This window comes from Salvelinus fontinalis, chromosome 3 (genome assembly GCF_029448725.1).
Source record: "Salvelinus fontinalis isolate EN_2023a chromosome 3, ASM2944872v1, whole genome shotgun sequence".
NCBI lineage: Eukaryota > Metazoa > Chordata > Actinopteri > Salmoniformes > Salmonidae > Salvelinus > Salvelinus fontinalis.
Genome location: NC_074667.1, coordinates 21,024,438 through 21,045,314, shown reverse-complemented (window position 1 = coordinate 21,045,314; position 20,877 = coordinate 21,024,438).

The window sequence follows — 20,877 nt, the reverse complement described above, 5'->3', positions numbered from 1 at the left end:
AAACACAACTCACAGTGGTAGGCCTGATCACCGACAATAATGAGAAAGCCTATAGGGAGGAGTTCAGAGACCTGGCACTGTAGTGCCAGGACAACAACCTCTCCACCAATGTGAGCAAGACAAAGGAGCTGATCGTGAACTGTGTGGAGCGGGTCGAGAACTTCAAGTTCTTCGGTGTCCACATCACCAACAAACTATCATGGTCCAAGCACACCAACACAGTCATTAAGAGGGTACGACAACACCTTTTCCCCCTCAGGATACTCAAAAGATTTGGCATGGGTCCCCAGATCCTTAAAAAGTTCTACAACTGCATCATCGACAGCATACTGACCGGTTGCATCACAGCCCGGTATGGCAACTGCTCGGCATCTGATCGCAAGGCGCTACAGTAGGTAGTGCGTACGACCCAGTACATCACTGGAGCCAGGCTTCCAACCATCCAGGACCTATATACTAGGCAGTGTGAGAGGAAGGCCCAGTCTCCCAAGTCATAGACTGTTTCCTCTGCTACTGCAAGGCAAGCGGTACTGGAGCGCCAAGTCTCGGACCAAAAGGCTCCTTAACAGCTTCTACCCCCAAGTCATTAGACTGCTGAACAACGAATAAAATGGCCACCCGGACTATTTACATTGACCCCCCCCCCTCCCATTTGTTTTTACACTACTGCTATTCTCTGCTTATTATCTATAAATAGTCACTTTACAAATTACTTCGACTAGCCTGTACTCCCGCACATTGACTCGCGGTGACTCGGTACCGGTACCCCCTGTGTATAGCCTCATTATAGTACATTTATTGTGTTACTTTTTGATTGAATTTAGAAATTCATTTTAACTTTAGTTTATTTAGTAAATATTTTAACTCTTTCTTGAACTGCATTGTTGGTTAAGTGCTTCTAAGTAAGCATTTCACGGTAAGGTCTACACCTGTTGTATTCAGCGCATGTGACAAATAACATTAGATTTGATTAGTTGCATTTATATTTGCTTTCGGTGTAATTCTACGACCTTGTTATGTATCATAATTGACAAGTGTTGAAATTGGTTATGATTATGACCGTGGATGCATTTCAATCTTATAGGCATGATGCATGATATGATTCCAACAGATGTGAATAATAAGTATTGCATGTCCGGCTTCAGCTAACCTGCTAAGTTTACTTGCAAACAGTGAGGAGAAACAATAATTCACCAATTTACTGTTGTAAATCTCTAAAACTGAAGCTGGTTTTCCTATAAAAAATATTTGCCTAAGCATGCCTGATAGACATGGCTGTAGGTAGATCCTGTCTGACTACCTACCTATATACAATTGTTAGTTCTGGTCACTGTGAAAAGGTTGAGGGTTATGCCATATTTATTTCTATTAGGTTAGATATTGTTGTAAATGTTATCTCTGCACATGTATGCATGTTCAACTAGTCTACCCTAATGTTGATATAATGCTGGCATAGATCAAACTGTACAATAGAGTACAATTATATAGTTTTTTTCTTACAAACAATACCATGTGGTGCCTGGGCTTCTTCCTATAGTGGATTCTAAATGTAGAATTCATTTGCCTGCATATCTTTGTAGCAGAACTCCCGTGAGCTGTATCCCTCTTGAGGGATTAGACATATTGCTGGATTTCAAGCAGATGACTCACAAGGAGCTGAATGGCAGTTTGATCATGACAACACTCCTCACAAAGCTTTACAAGTATTCCCTGGACGTACTGAAGTTTCTTACATGTTTCATCATGACAACTAGTTGTCTTACCTACAGATTGTTACACCAGATTATGTGATTTAATCAAAGAATTTTGGTATCCATCACTGGGAGTTACAAGATAGGTACTGTTTGGTGTAGCACAGAGAATTTTCGACCAACCTTAGCAATGCCGTCTTCGTCCTCGATTCGGGGAAACAGGAATCACATAAAATGTCCGTATCCAGTTGCAGTTTTAATTTAGAAAATGCTCCATTATTAAAATATACTTTCCTTGCTCCATGATGTAATACAACAATGTGTACACCGCCATAGGTTGAGACCCAGATGCAGACACAGGAGGCAGATGGTTCGAGTCTCTGATATGTATTAAAATACAAATCAAATTTTATTGGTCACATACACATTGTTTGCAGATGTTATTGTGAGTGTAGCGAAGTGCTTGTGCTTCTAGTTCTGACAGTGCAGCAATATCTAACAGCTCCACAACAACTACCTAATACACACAAATCTAAGTAAAGGAATAAGAATATATACATACAAATATATGAATGAGCAATGACAGCGAGGCATAGGCAAGATGCAATAGATGGTATAAAATACAGCATATACATGAGATGAGTAATGCAAGATATGTAAACATTATTTAAGTGGCATTATTAAAGTGACTAGTGATCCATTTATTAAAGTGACCAATGATTTAAAGTCTGTATGTAGGCAGCAGCCTCTGTGTTAATATAACAGTCTGACGGCCTTGAGATATAAGCTGTTTTTCAGTCTTTTGGTCCCAGCTTTGATGCACCTGTACTGACCTCGCCTTCTGGATGGTAGCGGGGTGAACAGGCAGTGGCTCGGGTGGTTGTTTTCCTTGATGATCTTTTGGCCTTCCTGTGACATCGGGTGATGTAGGTATCCTGGAGGGCAGGTAGTTTGATGATGCGTGAGGGTTTTAGGTGACAAGGTATAGTTAAATATAATACAAAGAAAAAAACAACTGTTCTTTTATATTTTTTTGTACCGTCATCTTTGAAATGCAAGAGAAAGGCCAAATTTAGATTTTGGCCATTAGATGGCAACAGTGTATGTGCAAAGTTTTAGACTGATCCAATGAACCATTGTATTTCTGTTAAAAAATTGATATCAAGACTGCCCAAATGAGCCTAATTTGTTTATTAACCTTTTCATACATGAGTTCCAAATATCCCCAGAGTGAGTTTTTTTATGCACGCGATGTTAGAATGTTCTCTTCATTCCAGAATGTGATTGTTACGCAAAAGTACATTTAATCCGTGCTGCCCTCAAACCAAGGCACGCAGCCTGTTTTTATTTATAGGCTGTTTCCAACTTGTCAATTTCAAATTATTTTCTAACAAGTTTTTATTTTCTAAGAACAGTTTGAATTGAGGTGTGTTCCGCCTCCTCATTCATTCACATAAAATTTGTCATTTTTACTTTTGCGGACAATACATTTTTTAGACATTTCTCACCCGGACAAAATTCCATGAGCACTTTCCAATTGTTTGTGCAGTTCAAGTCTGCAGACATTTGCACATCTCCCGTCAGAACAGGATCTGCACACACGTGTTCACATTTTCCGCCTGTTGCCCGCATCGCAGTCATTGTTGTTTTCATTACTAATAATAACTTTGGAAATGTCTGCATTTCTATCAAAGTAAGTGCCTTATTACGTTATAATATTTTCTGTTTGTCGTGTTATGTCGTTTCCTCTGTAGCTCACTGTATGTATGGAGCATAATATATTTGTGTATATTCCTTATAACCTCGGACACGCGAGGTAACGTTACTCATTTCATAACCTTTATGGTGCTATATTAATTTGTGCTTATGTAGCTAGCTACATTCTTCTATTAGCTCTGTAAAACAATGCTAATTGCGTCAGATAAGTATTAGCTTGTGTTGTCTAAGGCACAACATCTCAGTGCTAGAGGCATCACTACAGACACCCTGGTTCAAATCCAGGCTGCGTTTCTATCAAAGTAAGTGCCTTATTACGTTATAGTAGTTTCTGTTTGTGATTAGTATGTGAACTGTATGTCCATTTACAAAAAATACCATGTTCAGTAATCATCTCACCTGTTAGTTGGCAGTGAACTATGTAGCCGTTGAGGGCAGCAGTGTCGATCAGATGGAAAAATATCTTCTTATACCACTTGGTCGTTTTCCAAGTGCATTCCACAAAGCTGTTTATCATGTCCACCTTATCCACTGCCCCCATTTTAAGGTTATAGTCAAGCACACAGTCTGGTTTGATTTTTCTCTATCCCATCAGGTGGTCCACCTTCCCTGTGGCCGACATGGTTGCTGTATGGACAGTAGAGAGGACATGGATGTCTCGTTTGTCATGCCACTTTACTGCCAGCTGTTGGCCGTATGGTGCACTCAATACATTTTGAGTGCACCATACAGCAATGTTGCATTCAACCACACCGGTGATCCATGCAGCGCAAAAAAAATGAAAAACATGTTTTAAGTTTAAATGTTACAACACCCTGTAGATATGTTTGATTTATTTGGAGATGTTAAATATGTTTTGATTAGGAGTTTGACACGCCTGGGCTAGTGTATCTAACTATGTAGCTAGCTATTTATTTATCAAGCTAAAAACATGGAGTCTGACGTTAGCTAGCTAGCTAGTTGCTGGGAGGATGTCATGTCATTGGAGGAGTGGCTGAGTGACTGAGTTTTCCCCCTCATATCATTTTTCTGTGGCTACAGCTAGAGATGCAGGTGTCATTTGGTTAGCTAGCAAGAAATGTGAATCGCTTTGCTAGCTAGCTGTGCTGAACATGCTGAACTTAAAAGACTGTTATCCACAGTTAGCATATCTCTTAGTTTGTTTGGAGACAATCAAATATAATTGGTGGGCAGGGCGGGCAGGCAAGTTCCCATTCAGCTGTCAAAACGTGGGTTGGGACGAGCATTCATTGGCAGGCAAGCTGCAGAAGGACGAGCAGACTACTATTCCCCATTATTTATCGATGCAAAAGTTTGAGAGGATTTATCAAAATTTCCCTCATTAGATTTTAGCTCATCTCTCTCTGACTACCAATATTTGTTGATTTTGTTGATGTGCATAGGCAACTGAGGGAGAGAGAGACTACCTTTTCATGGTTGTTTGATTGTGAAGTTCCAATATGTAAGAGGACTCCTGTGGTATTAACATATTAGCAGAAATACATTAAAGTGTATTTTGTGGCATTGGCGAATGCGTTCTAATGATCTAAAGTTGCACTGCTGCTACTGCCTGTAAACACACAGTCCAGTTCTAAGTCAATGATGGCAGGCCTGTGTGGCAAATGGTTTATTTGCATATAAGTCTACTCTAGCTCTGATTGGCTATGGCACACCGGTCTGCATAGACTCCGGTCCTGGACAAGACAGATGTTTTTATTAGGCTTTATTTACTGTAGTGTTTATTAATTGTCCAAACACACGGTGGCTTTCCCACTTGCTATGGAATTTTCACAAATGCCAAATGTCATTCCCAAACATTCTATGAATTTATGAAAATGTGAAAGTGACCATATCAAAGTGCTTGCTTGTCAGAAAATAATTTTATTCGATTTTTTATTTTACCGTTATTTTACCAGGTAAGTTGACTGAGAACACGTTCTCATTTGCAGCAACGACCTGGGGAATAGTTACAGGGGAGAGGAGGGGGATGAATGAGCCAATTGTAAACTGGGGATTATTGTGTTATTTTGGTCATTTTGCAGGGCTCTGGCAGTGCACCTCCTTGCACAAAGGCGGAGGTAGCGGTCCTGGTGCTGGGTTGTTGCCATCCTACGGCCTCCTCCACGTCTCCTGATGTACTGGCCTGTCTCCTGGTAGCGCCTCCATGCTCTGGACACTATGCTGACAGACACAGCAAACCTTTTTGCCACAGCTCGCATTGATGTGCCATCCTGGATGAACTGCACTACCTGAGCCACTTGTGTGGGTTGTAGACTCCTTCTCATGCTACCACTAGAGTGAGAGCACCGCCAGCATTCAAAAGTGACCAAAACATCAGCCAGGAAGCATAGGAACTGAGAAGTGGTCTGTGGTCACCACCTGCAGAATTACTCCTTTTTTGGGGGTGTCTTGCTAATTGCCTATTATTTCCACCTTTTGTCTATTCCATTTGCACAACAGCATGTGAAATTTATTGTCAATCAGTGTTGCTTCCTAAGTGGACAGTTTGATTTCATAGAAGTGTGATTGACTTGGAGTTACATTGTGTTGTTTAAGTGTTCCCTTTATTGTTTTGAGCAGTGTATATCCACTCTATTCCAAACTTCTTCCATTTAAGACTGATGGAGGCTATTGTGTTCTTGGGGACCATCAATGATGTAGACATTATTTGGTACCCTTCCCCCAGATCTGTGCCTCAACACAATCCTGTCTCGGAGCTCTACGGACAATTGATGGGGTATTGTGTGTAGATTGACGAGGATCATTTTTTATTCAATCCATTTTAGGATAAGCCTGTAACATAACAACATTTGGAAAAAGTGAATTGGTCTGAATACTTTCCGAATATCCATTTTACAGACACATTTTATTTTACATTAGTTATCTTGTTTTTATTATTCCCACCCTTCAGCTCCACTCAACCACTCCCATCTATCTCTTAACACCATCCATATTGGATTTATATATATAAAAATAAAATATTTAACCTGTTAGGCGGGCTGTCCCGACATCGGTACACTTATGACAACATCCAGCTCAATTGCAGGGCGCGAAATTCAAAATCTATTTTTTTTTTTAATATTTAACTTTCACACATTAACAAGTCCAATACAGCATTTGAAAGATAAACATCTTGTTAATCCAGCCAACGTGTCCGATTTTTAAAATGTTTTACAGCAAAAACACCACGTACATTTATGTTAGTTCACCACCAAATACAAAAGAGGACAGACATTTTTCACAGCACAGGTAGCATGCACAAAGCCAACCTAACTAACCAAGATCCAACCAAACAAACCTAGAAACAACTTCCTCAGATGACAGTCCTATAACATGTTACACAATAAATCTATATTTTGTTCGAAAAATGTGCATATTTGAGCTATAAATCAGTTTTACATTGATGCTACCATCATAGCTACAGTCAGAAATAGCACGGGAGTAGCCAGAGTAAATACAGACACCAACGTCAACTACCTAATTACTCATCATAAAACATTTCAGAAAAATATATGGTGTATAGCAAAATGAAAGACAAAGATCTTGTGAATACAGACAATATTTCCGATTTTTTTAAGTGTTTTACAGCGAAAACACAATAAATCGTTATATTAGCTTACTGCAATGGCTAACACACAACAGCATTGATTCCAAGTAATCGGTAGCGATAGCACAGCTCGACCGATATATGAAATAGCATCCCAAATTGGGTCCTTATCTTTGTTGATCTTCCATTAGAATGTTGTAAAGGGGTCCATTGTCCAGAACGGTCTTTGTTTGGATCCAGAACGAACTATTTCCCTCTTGAATTAGCAGGCACACTGGCCGTGCGGCGCTAACCTCTCCTTCTTGAAAAAATTCTTCCAACGCATCACGTCTAAAGTCCCGAATAAATTTCAATAATATAATTAAACTATATTGAAAAAACATACTTTAGGATGATATTGTGACATGTATCAAGTAAAATCGAAGCCGGAGATCATATTCACCTATAACGACGGTTTTCCAGGAGGCAATTCCAGGTCCAACTTCGCGCCTTCGAAAAAAATAATAATGGCGGACCTCTCACTCCAAGAGGCTGTATTCAATCCCAGAACGAGATATTCAAGTCCTTTCTGCTCTCACTTCCGCATGACAACCAGGGGAAGGCGTATGACGTGTTTCTATAGTCCCAAGTGACATGCCCTTTTATAGACAAGCTGTTGAAAAAAGACCTCGCTTTTGGAAATCTCACTTCCGGATAGGAAATGGCTGCAGAAAGAGTTCTGGTTCACTTAGAGAAATAATTCAAACGGTTTAAGAAACTAGAGAGTGTTTTCTATCCAATAGTAATGATAATATGCATATTGTACGAGCAAGAATTGAGTAGGAGGCCGTTTGAAATGGCCACCTCTTTCCAGGTTACTCAGTGCTGCCCCTTGCAGCCATAAGAAGCTTTGTTGCTAAAACACTGTCCGTTCCACTTAAATAGTGTACACTCCCTCTGTATTTTAGATTTGGACAAATAAACATTATTTGGATATCTGAATGTCTAGGATCTGTTTGATGCTACAGAGCTCTGTACAGCTTATAGACATAGCTTCTGTGAATCAAGAAAGGCAGACAAATCTTGAAGATTGATTGAAAAGATCCATATTTATTTCATGGTGGTTCTACATCAGTGCTTTCCAACCCTGTTCCTGGAGATCTTACCATCCTGTAAGTTTTCACTCCAACCCTAATCTAGCACACCTGATTCTAATAATTAGCTGGTCGATGAGCTGAACCAGGTTAGTTGCAACTTGGGTGGCAGCGAAAACTTACCGGAAGGTAGCGCTTACTCAGGAAGCCCAATTCTGGTCTTTTTTCCCACTAACTGGTCTTAATCACATCAGATCTTTTTCAGAACTGATCTGATTGTTCAAAAGACCAATTAATGAAAAAAATATCAGAATTTGTCTGCCTGGGTAAACGCAGCCATAGTCCTTTATCCAGCTTCAGGTACACTGCTAATGGTGTTTGGCATGGTGGTTTGGGGAAGTTGAGACTATTTGTGCTTGTGGCGAATGGTCTTGTCTTGTCTGCGGTGAACGGCCAGCTGGATAAGACTGCCGAAAGTGGTGTAGGGCTTCCTCTTGCAAAAAGGCTGGTTGTGGTGTTAGCGTTTGACATTTGTAGAAGGGAGTTAGGGTAACATGCCTTTATTGGTAAAGGTGTTAAATTAACCAAATGGGACCGGCTAGTGTATTGTTTAGGGACAATGAGGGGACATTGGGAGCTGCCTTTGAGAGTCAACAAAGTGAATGGGCTGGGGGGCTAAAGAAGACGTGAAAAGTCTTAGGAGGGCAGTTCTCACACATTATGAAATGTTGTGCATGGGAGATTGAGGAGATATTGGCACCTCAATTGCTCTCATACACAACAGTACTGCACATTTACTGTCTAAGCACAACCCTGCACAACCAAACTCCTCTTCCTCATCTCAATGTACTGTCTGTAAACCTCCCCCAGCCCATTGACTTGGACAGATCAATCTTGTCAATAGTAGCCCTTTGCAGGGGATGTTTTGTAGACATGTCTTTGTGTTGTGTTTTGAGAATCTGCAGAAAGGAGAATGAGGTGGTTGTGTCATTACTGTTGTAGTCTTGATTTTATACCTTTCAGTGTCCCTTGCTGGTTTTTGTCCCACAATCTTGTGCTTGTCAAATCAAATCAAATTTTATTGGTCACATCACATGGTTAGCAGATGTTAATGCGAGTGTAGCAAAATGCTTGTGCTTCTAGTTCCGACCATGCAGTAATATCTAACAAGTAAACTAACAATTTCACAACAACTACCTTTTACACACAAGTGTAAAGGAATGAATAAGAATATGTACATATAAATATATGGATGAGCGATGGCCGAGCGGCATAGGCAAGGTGCAATAGATGGTAGAAGGTAGAGTATATAGATATGAGATGAGTAATGTTAGATATGTTAACACTATTAAAGTGGCATTGTTTAAAGTGACTAGTGATCCATTTATTAAAGTGGCTAGTAATATGAGTCTCTATGTAGGCAGCAGCCTCTCTGAGTTAGTGATTGCTGTTTAGCAGTCTGATGGCCTTGAGATAGAAGCTGTTTTTCAGTCTCTCGGTCCCAGCTTTGATGCACCTGTACTGACCTGTACTTATCTCTGATGTCTCTAATTTCATCTACCCTGTTGTCAATAGACTGGACATTGGCGAGTAGTATACTCGGAAGCGATGGGCGGTGTGCACTCTACGGAGCCTGACCAAGAGGCCGCTACGTCTGCCTCTACTGAGGCGACGTTGTTTTGGGTTGCCTTCTGGGATTAGATCTACTGTCCTGGGTGGAGGTCCGAACAAAGGATCCGCTTTGGGAAAGTCGTATTCCTGGTCGTAATGTTGGTAAGTTGACGTCGCTCTTATACTCAATAGCTCTTCCCGGTTGTATGTAATAACACTTAAGATTTTCTGGGGTAACAATGTAAGAAATAATACATAAAAAAACAAAATACTACATAGTTTCCTAAGGAGGCGACCATCTCTGTCGGCACCATCTTTACTGACCAACCATAGACCATTTATACTCATTCATCATTGCTATCAACACACAGAGAGTGAGTTCGCTATATCAACAATGCCATTTTTAGTAACAGTGTTTTCCAGACAAGGGTGGAATAGATGTCTACCAGATTGAGCTACTCTTATTTGCTAACATTATCTAGCTGATGTAAGTCAAAGATAGAATGAACAAACAAACATGTATACTCTGCTGAAGGTATCTACAAGTCTAGCACTGACTACTATGGCATAGACAAAATTGATTGACAGTGCGTATACCAAAAAAGATAGCTTATATGATTTAGCTGATGGCTTTCAGAGTTCAGTACAGGACTGTAACGTTAGCTAACTAAACTGATAGGGCCTGAGGGAGAGGTAACTGTCATGGGATTAGTACACACACACACACACACACACACACACACACACACACACACACACACACACACACACACACACACACACACACACACACACACACACACACGCACACACACACACACACGCACTAGATCCTTTTTAAGAGGGGGTCACTTCCTTAGTGAAAGGCTTGTGCAAGCCCCCCCACCTTCACCCCCCCCCCCCCCCCCCCCCCCCCCCCCCCCACAGTCTGGGTGTCGAGATGTGTCTGCTTGGGTTTGTTTGAGTCCCTGTCATGTCACGTACAGTCTGTTGTGTGGCTGCATTTGTCCTTGCCTCGGGCCCAATGTGTCCAACACAAGCGTTTTGTTTGACTTCAGCCATCTTTGGTTGGAGACCACATATACTGTTTATCTGAGGAGTGCTTTGTCAACAGTTCTGCTCCGTATAAGGCCTGGATTTTAAGAATTTAATAATATATTGGGCAAAGGACTGGGAGCGGACCTATCCAGGCTTGTAGTGTTTAGTTCTCATGCTACAGTCAAGAAAATCTGAAAGGGATTTGGAAGACGAACGAGTGAATCAACTATCGTAGACCGTTTTGTGGTGTCTGTCAATGGACCCAGTCACCGTATCAAACTGGTGGTACAAATAGTATTTGTTTTATCTCAAACTTCAGCTGCACTTCATTGAGCTTGCCTGGCGCAATGGAACCAATGGTAGAGTTACAAAATAGCAAACTTCGGCCATCTATGCAGACCATTCCAGACAAGTGTCATCAAACATTCAACAAATTCAAATAAAAACAATACTTAAAGAATCCAGGAGGTGTGCGCCATCCGTATCTCATCCTCACATGTGGACATTATGACTGGATAATGTTAAACTACATGTGTTTTCTGCATGTTCATGGTTTGTCTGCGGTGTGTCCCAAATGGCACCCTGTTCCCTATATAGTGCACTATTTCTATCAGAGCTCTGTGTACCCTGATCAAAGGTAGTGCACTATAAAGGGAACAACGTTCCATTTGGGACGCAGGCCTGCAGTGCGCATGAGATTAGTGTGTGTATGCAGGCTTCTTCATTCATCAAGCCAATTTTAAGTTTCCTCAGTGAACCCATCAGCTTAGAAAATGGCTATGTGCACAGTGTGTGCACAGTCAGCATTCCCCTCCAATGAGCAGGCTGGTGGAACATTTTACGCCATGAGCAGCAAGCGCAAACAAGAACCGCTGTTGGTTTAGAGGATGTTATACTTGGATTGTGCATCTAAAATGATCCTAAGGTGATTCATAATATTTATAGAATGAATCTTGATCCAGAAGGGAATCCAGAGTAAAAAATACAGTAGATTACATGGTTTATTCCCATGCTGAATAAATGATGTGAACACTGATATATCATTTACATATTTTAAACTGTATATTTCGGGCTGTCAGACAATGTACCTGTATACAGTATATACAGATACACTAGTTAAAAAGTTCCCTTGGTTTAGCCTGTGTCACAATGTGTGGAGAGCTCCGTGGCAGCACGTACAATTGCAAACCATGGCAAATGGAAACTTTTATAGCAGAGCTGTTTATCATTGACAATCTCAATACTTCTGTCTACATGCCTTGAAGGACGCTAACACATAACCTATATTTCAGTCTTTAAAAGTGAAGACACACTACTGTTCTATGCACTATAAATCAATAAAGTACATGTACATTTACCTTCTCAAATATATCTGATTTTGAACTAACCCCCACGATGTATTTTATAAGCATTTTTATGGTAGTGAAAATACATGGATTATGCAAGAGTGTGTTGTGTTGGAACTCAGGGCAAATTACGTACTTGTCTCTTTCAGTGAGTGTCACCCAGACCAACACTGTGGGTCTATCACAAGCCTGCCCTTCCCCTAAGCCCAAAGTAACTCTTCAGAACACAGAATGAAACACAACACAGAGATGGCTTCACCTAGAGGATCCAAGTTTGTAAATATACGGTGTAGTCATATCCTTGGAGGGCTTTTGTTTGAACATTGTTACATTTAAAAACCTGTCCGCTTGAAACCTCAGTGAGTAACCCTAGAATTTAGAAAAACAGAAAAAAATAATAATAATAACAGACGAGAGAGACGAAATACCCATTGCAGGAGAGTCGGGATACGACTTTGTGCTACGCTTTCAGAAGCCCAGCTTCCATCCCCTGGGCGCACATTGATGTCATTGTCAAACATTGTTCGCACTACCCCCCTCCATCACACATCCCCCCTCCATCACACATCCCCTCCTGCCCCCCACTTTCTCTATCATCACTCACGCCTCGGGCACTGCAGGCGAGACTTGTAAGGATTAATTAACCAATTAGGAGAACAGCCCTTGAGACACGTTGGGGGCACCCTCTTCGTCATCACCCTGACACTGAGGGGCAGACCTCAATTAGGCCATTCTGGGAACTCCGAGAGAGAGAGAGAGAGAGGGAGAGAGAATAATGTGTGCATTCCCTTGAGTGAGCAACCTTTTAATTGAATTATCATTAGTCCTGATGTCGATTCCTGTTTCGGGGTCTTTTAGTCCCCTCTTACCCCCGGATGCTGGCGGAACGAAACGCCAGCCCACTCGGTGCTGCTTGATTAGGCTGATAAAGAGGGGAGCAGATGTACCCCCCTCCATCCCTCTTTTCTTTAATTACTGCTCATAGTTCATACTGCAGGCGACTCTGACTGACAGTCTGTCTGCATACCTATGGGCAGCATCTCTCCCACACTGACTTTGGGAGGAGACTTCCCTCTCTTTGGGATGAGAAACTTTAGAGTAAGGGCATGTGTGTGTGTGTGTGTGTGTGTGTGTGTGTGTGTGTGTGTGTGTGTGTGTGTGTGTGTGTGTGTGTGTGTGTGTGTGTGTTCGTGAGAGAGAGAGCGAGAGAGAGATGGATAAAGATAAAGAGAGAGAAAACGTAATTGAAAGATTTCCAGACATGTTTATGAATCATGTATAATTACATTCCATAATCATATCATTGTATATTAAAGTGGACATGCTCCCAAATTGCCCACTGCACTTGCTGCACTACGAGCCAGCCAGTCAGTCATTTGAGATTGACGGACGGCTCATTGCCGGCCGATTGTGGCATGTATTCCCAGTGTCAGCGGTTAAAAGCTGGGCCTGAGACAGCAGGGTGACTGGAGAGGGGCAGAGACAAGATGGGTCCTCACACACACACACACACACACACACACACACACACACACACACACACACACACACACACACACACACACACACACACACACACACACACACACACACACACACACACACACACACACACACACACACACACACACACACACACACACACTGTCGCCCCTGCTCGCATGGCCAACTTATCACAGCGCTGATCTACATGGCTGTGCATTATGAGTAGGCAGGCTGAGATGTATATCCTCTCTAAATGATGGTACCTAACTTCTGGAGGCTAAGCACACCTAACCCCAGGGTTTTTTATTTTAACAGACCTAACACAATGGCGGTAGAGCAATAGATCGAGGGAGTGTGTCAGAAATATGCCGTTACAATGCCGTTATGAGCACAATAGCTTGCGATGGCGCGAAAGGGCTGGGTTTTGATGAATAAACAAGTTGTAAGAGGGCTTGGGGAGGGGTAGAAAAGCTTTAATGTTGCAGATAGATCGTAGCTTCCATCAATTGTCTGCATAATTTCCAATCCCCAATATACTTTTTTTGTAAATATATACAGTACCAGTCAAAAGTTTGGACACACCTACTCATTCAAGGGGTTTTCTTTATTTTGACAATTTTCTAGAAGAATAGTGAATACATCAAAACTATGAAATAACACGTATGGAATCATGTAGTAACCAAAAAAGTGTGAAACAAATCAAAATATATTTTGGATTTTAGAATCTTCAAAGTAGCCACCCTTGATGACAGCTTTGCACACTCTTGGCATTCTCTCAACCAGAATCACCTGGAATGCTTTTCCAACAGTCTTGAAGGAGTTCCCACATATGCTGAGCACTTGTTGGCTGCTTTTCATTCACTCTGCGGTCCAACTAATCCCAAACCATCTCAATTGGGTTGAGGTCGGTTGATTGTGGAGGCCAGGTCATCTGATGCAGCACTCCATCACTTTCCTTTTTGGTCAATAGCCCTTACACAGCCTGGAGGTGTGTTGGGTCATTGTCCTGTTGAAAAACAAATTATAGTCCCACTATGCCCAAACCAGATGGGATGGTGTATTGCTGAAGAATGCTGTGGTAGCAGTGATTGCTTAAGTGTGCCTTGAATTCTAAATAAATTGGCGACAGGGTCATCAGCAAAGCACACCCACACCATCACACCTCCTCCTCCATGCTTCACAGTGGGAGCCACACATGTGGAGATCATCCGTTCACTTGCTCTGCGTCTCACAAAGACATGGCGGTTGGTACCAAAAATCTCAAATTTGGATTCATCAGACCAAAGGACAGATTTCCACCGATCTAATGTCCATGGCTCGTGTTTCTTGGCCCAAGCAAGTCTTGTCTTCCTATTGGTGTCCTTCAGTGGTGGTTTCTTTGCAGCAATTCGCCCATGAAGGCCTGATTCCCTCAGTCTCCTCTGAACAGTTGATGTTGATATGTGTCTGTTGCTTTAACTCTGTGAAGCATTTATTTGGGAGGCAATTTCTGAGGTGCAGTAAATTGTAATGAACTTATCTTCTGCAACAGAGGTAACTCTGGGTCTTCCTTTCCTGTTAGGGTCCTCATGAAAGACAGTTTCATCATAGCGCTTGATGTTTTTTGAGACTGCACTTGAAGAAACTTTCAAAGTTCTTAAAATGTTCCGGATAGACTGACCATCATGTCTTAAAGTAATGATGGACTGTCATTTCTCTTTGCTTATTTGAGCTTTTCCTGCCATATCATGGACTTGGTATTTTACCAAATAGGGCTATCTTCTGTATACCACCCCTACCTTGTCACAACACAATTGATTGGCTCAAATGCATTCCACAAATTAACTTTTAACAATGCAAACCTGTTAATTGAAGTGCATTCCAGATATAAAATATATTTTGAATTGTTTAACACTTTTTTGGTTACTAAATGATTCCATATGTGTTATTTCATAATTTTGATGTCTTCACTATTATTCTACAATGTGGACAATAGTAAAATTAAGAAAAATCCTTGAATGAGTAGCCGTGTCCAAACTTTTGACTGGTACTGGATATATACATACATACATAGAGTGCATTCTGAAAGTATTCAGACCCCTTATCAATCTACACACAATAAACCATAATGACAAAGCAATTTAATTACATTTTTTGCAAATGTAAAAAAAAAAAACTAATATCACATTAACATAAGTATTCAGACCCTTTACTCAGTACTTTGTTGAAGGACCTTTGGCAGAGATTAAAGCCTCGAGTCTTCTTGGTCATGATGCTACAAGCTTGGCACACCTGTATTTGGGGAATTTCTCCCATTCCTCTCTGCATATCCTCTCAAGCTCTTTCAGATTGGATGGGGAGCGTTGCTGCATAGCTATGTTCAGGTCTTTCCAGAGATGTTCGATCGGGTTCAAGTCCGGGCTCTGGTTGGGCCACTCAAGGACATTCAGAGACTTGTCCCGAAGCCACTCCTGCGTCGTCTTGTCTCTGTGCTTAGGGTCGTTGTCCTGTTGGAAGGTGAAACTTCGCCCCAGTCTAAGGTTCAGAATGTTCTGGAGCAGGTTTTCATCAATTATCTCTCTGTACTTTTCTCTGTTAATCTTTGCCTCGATTCTGACTAGTCTTCCAGTCCCTGCGCTGAAAAACATCTCCACAGCATGATGCTGCCACCACCATACTTCACCGTAGGGAGGGTGCCAGGTTTCCTCCAGACGTGAAGCTTGTCACTCAGGCCAAAGAGTTCAATCTTGGTTTCATCAGACCAGAGAATCTTGTTTATCATGGTCTGAGAGTCTTTAGGTGCCTTTTGGAGCTCTGTCAGAGTGACCATCGGGTTCTTGGTCACCTCCCTGATGAAGGCCCTTTTCCCTGATTGCACAGTTTGGCCGAGCGGCCAGCTCTTGGAAGAGTCTTGTTGGTTCCAAACTTTTTCCATTTAAGAATGATGGAGGCCACTGTGTTTTTGGGAACCTTCAATGCTGCAGACATTTTCTTGGTACCCTTCCCCAGATCTGTGCTTCTGCACAATCCTATTTTGCTCTGACATGCAACTGTGGGACCTTATATAGACAGGTATGTGCCTTTCCAAATAATGTCCAATCAATTGAATTTACCACAGGTGGACTCAAATCAAGTTTTAGAAACATCTCAAGGATGATCAATGGAAACAGGATGCACCTGAGCTCAATTTCGAGTCCCATAACAAAGGTAAATAAGGTATTTCTGTTTTAAAAATATATATATTTACAAACATTTCTAAAAACCTGTTTTTGATTCGTCATTATGTGTCGAGGACTTTTTTAAATTTAATCCATTTTAGAATAAGGATGTAACGTAACAAAATGTGAAAAAAGACAATGGGTTTGAATACTTTCCAAAAGCACTGTACATACACATACATACATATTAAACACAGATATATATCAATATACATACTTATACATACACGGCTTCTATGGCTTAATACTGCATGCATTTGTCTGCATCCATCCAGGATGTAGGATTTTTAAAAGTTTTGTAGTTTTCTATTCAATGCCATTACAGTATCCGTTGACTTAGGATTCAAATTGCAGTTCCTATGCCTTCCACTAGCTGTCAACAGTCTTTCTAAATTGTCCAGGCTTGTATTCTGAAAAATGAGGGAGTAAGAGCAGTCGGAATGACTGGACACTAAAGTATCACAGAGCTTTTTCAAGCGTGCGACCGAGAGAGTGCCTTTCTTGTTTACCTTTTATATTGACGACGTTATTGTCCGTTTGAAATGTTATCAATTATTTAGGCTTAAAAACAACCTGAGGATTGAATATAAACATCGTTTGACATGTTTCTATGAACTTTACGGATACAATTTGGATTTTTTGTCTGCCTGTTGTGACTGCGTTTGAGCCTGTGGATTACTGAAGAAAACTGAGGTTTTTGGATATAAAGAGAGACTTTATCGAACAAAATAAACATTTGAGTAAATTAATGTCTTCTGAGTGCAATCATATGAAGATCATCAATGGTAAGTGATTAATTTTATCTCTATTTTTGACTTGTGTAACTCTTCTACTTGGCTGGTTACTGTTTGTAATGATTTGTCTGCTGGGCGATGTTCTCAAATAATCGTAAGGTATGCTTTCGCCGTAAAGTCTTTTTGAAATCTGACACCGTGGTTGGATTCACAAGAAGTTAATCTTTAACTTCTTTGGGCTGCAGGGGCAGTATTGAGTAGCCTGGATAAAAGGTGCCCATTTCAAACGGCCTCATACTCAATTCTTGCTTGTACAATATGCATATTATTATTACTATTGGATAGAAAACACTCTCTAGTTTCTAAATCCGTTTGAATTATATCTGTGAGTAAAACAGAACTCATTTTGCAGCAAACTTCCTGACAGGAAGTGGAAAATCTGAAATCGATGCTCTGTTCTAGGGCCTGCCTATAAATGTGCTTGATATGTATTAGTATACATGCACTTCATACGCCTTCCACTAGATGTCAGCAGGCAGTGAGAGAAGAAATGGAGTGTATAACATGATCTGAGGTCGAATAAAAGCTCTTGGCATGACGTGACCCCAATTTCCTGTTTTCTGGAGAGCGCGAGAAGGGACCTGGTATTGCCTTCTGTAAAGCTGTCGTTATAGACGACTAATATCTCCGGCTTTGATTTTATTTGATAAATGTGACAATATCATCGTAAAGTATGTTTTTTCAATATAGTTTTATTAGATTATTGAAATTTTTTCGGGACGTTAGGCGTGTTGCTTTGTCTGCGTTTGTTCACGAAGGAGAGCTTCGCGCCACTTTGCTAGCTTTCCGTGCTAATTGACTGGAGTAGAGGACATTCTAAAACCGAACAGCGATTGTTCCCGACAAAGGACCCCTTGTACAACATTCTGATGGAAGATCATCAAAAGTAGGACCCATTTTATGATGCTGTTTCACATATCTGTTGAACATGTGTACTAGTAGTTTGCGCCCAGATTTTGGGCACTCTCTCGCTATAACTAAGCTGGATGTCGTAATGAAGTTATTTTTAGAATTCTAACACGGCGATTGCATTAAGAACTAGTGTATCTATCATTTCCTATACAACATGTATTTTTTAGTAACGTTTATGAATAGTTATTTGGTCAGAATAGTTGAGTGTCATAATAATATCCGGACATTCGAAGGAAAAAGATGCTACGTTAGCACAATGTATAACCACTGATTTCAGCTCTAAATATGCACATTTTCGAACAAAACATAAGTGTATGTATAACCTGATGTTATAGGACTGTCATCTGATGAAGCTTATCAAGGTTAGTCAAAAATTATACATCTTTTGCTGGTTTGTTACGATCGCTAACTTTTGCTGCTGGTAAATGGCTTGTGTTTCTGGCTATTGTGGTAAGCTAATATAATGCTATATTGTGTTTTCGCTGTAAAACACTTAAGAAATCGGAAATATTGGCTGGATTCACAAGATGCTTGTCTTTCATTTGCTGTACACCATGTATTTTTCAGAAATGTTTTATGATGAGTATTTAGGTATTTCACGTTGGTGTCCGTAATTACTCTGGCTGCTTCGGTGCTATTTGTGACGGTAGCTGTGATGGTAGCTGCAATGTAAAACTGATTTGTACCTCAAATATGCACATTCTTCGAACAAAACATAGATTTATTGTATAACATGTTATAAGACTGTCATCTGATGAAGTTGTTTCTTGGTTAGTTTGGTTGGTTCTTGGTTAGTTAGGTTGGTTTTGTGCATGCTACCTGTGCTGTGAAAAATGTCTGTCCTTTTTTGTATTTGGTGGTGAGCTAACATAAATATACGTGGTGTTTTCGCTGTAAAACATTTTAGAAATCGGACACGTTGGCTGGATTCACAAGATTTGTATCTTTCATTTGCTGTATTGGACTTGTTAATGTGTGAAAGTTAAATATTTCTAAAAAATATCTTTTGAATTTCGCACCCTGCACTTGAGCTGGCTGTTGTCATAAGTGTACCGACACCGGGCTTGCAGCCATAAGAAGTTTAAACCTATGTGTAATTCTGTTTTTGAATTTGGTGCTCTGCAATTTCACTGGATGTTGGCCAGGTGGGACGCTACCGTCCCACTTGTACCAGAGAGGTTAAGTTATTGACAATCTTTGCATTGCCCTCCTGTACTCCCTGTTCACCCACGACTACGTGGCTGTGCACGCCTCCAACACCATCATTAAGTTTGCCGACGACACGATGGTGGTAGGCCTGATCACCGACGACGATGAGACAGCCTACCATGACAACAACCTCTCCCTCAATGTGGGCAAGACAAAGAAGCTTATAGTGGACTACAGGAAACGGAGGGCCGAACAAGCCCCCATTCACATCGACGGGGTGTAGTGAAATAGGTCGAGAGCTTCAAGTTCCTCAGTGTCCACTTCACCAAGGACCTATCATGGTCCAGACACACCAAAATAGTTGTGAAGAGGTTATGACAATGCCTTAATATCCTCAAAAAGTTCTACAGCTGCACCATCCGACTACAAGGCGCTACAAAGGGTAGTGCGTTTGCCCCAGTACATCACTGGGGCCGAACTCCCGGCCATCCAGGAGCTCTATACCAGGCGAAGTCAGAGGAAGGACCTAAACATTGTCAAAGACTCCAGCCACCCAAGTCATAGACGGTTCTCTCCGCATGGCAAGCAGTACCAGAGCACCAAGTCTGGGACCAAAATGCACCTGAACAGCTTCTACCCCCAAGCCATAAGACTGCTGAACAGTTAATCAAATGGCTACCCAAACAATTTACATTTACACCCTGCATTATTTATTTATTAATCTTAATTATTTTTGGCTCTATGCACACTCAACTAGACTCTACCCATACACTCACACATACTACACTGACACTCCAACACACACACACACACCACACACACACACACACACACACACACACACACACACACACACACACACACACACACACACACACACACACACACACACACACACACAGTTTATTATATATCCTGATTGCCTAGTCACTTTTATCCCTACCCACATACTGTATTACCTCAACTACCTTGTACATTGATTCAGTATTGGTACTCCTTGTATATAGCCTCGTTATTGTTTTTGATGTGTTACTACTTCATTTTTTTATTTAGTAAATATTTGTCTAACATGTTAACTCTGCATTGTTTGGAATGGGCTCGTCAATAAGTATTTCACTGGAAAGTTATGTTCAGCGCATGTGACCAATAAAATTTGATTTGAAAAGCATGTAGGCCTATGTGAATTGTGAATAATGCAGAAGCCTCACAAGTATAACATTTAGAATATTTTTAGGGACAGGCTACTTGGCTAATGAATGGCCAGGATAAGAGAAACCAGACACACTGCTGTTGAAACAGCTTTCGTTATAGTAGGGTA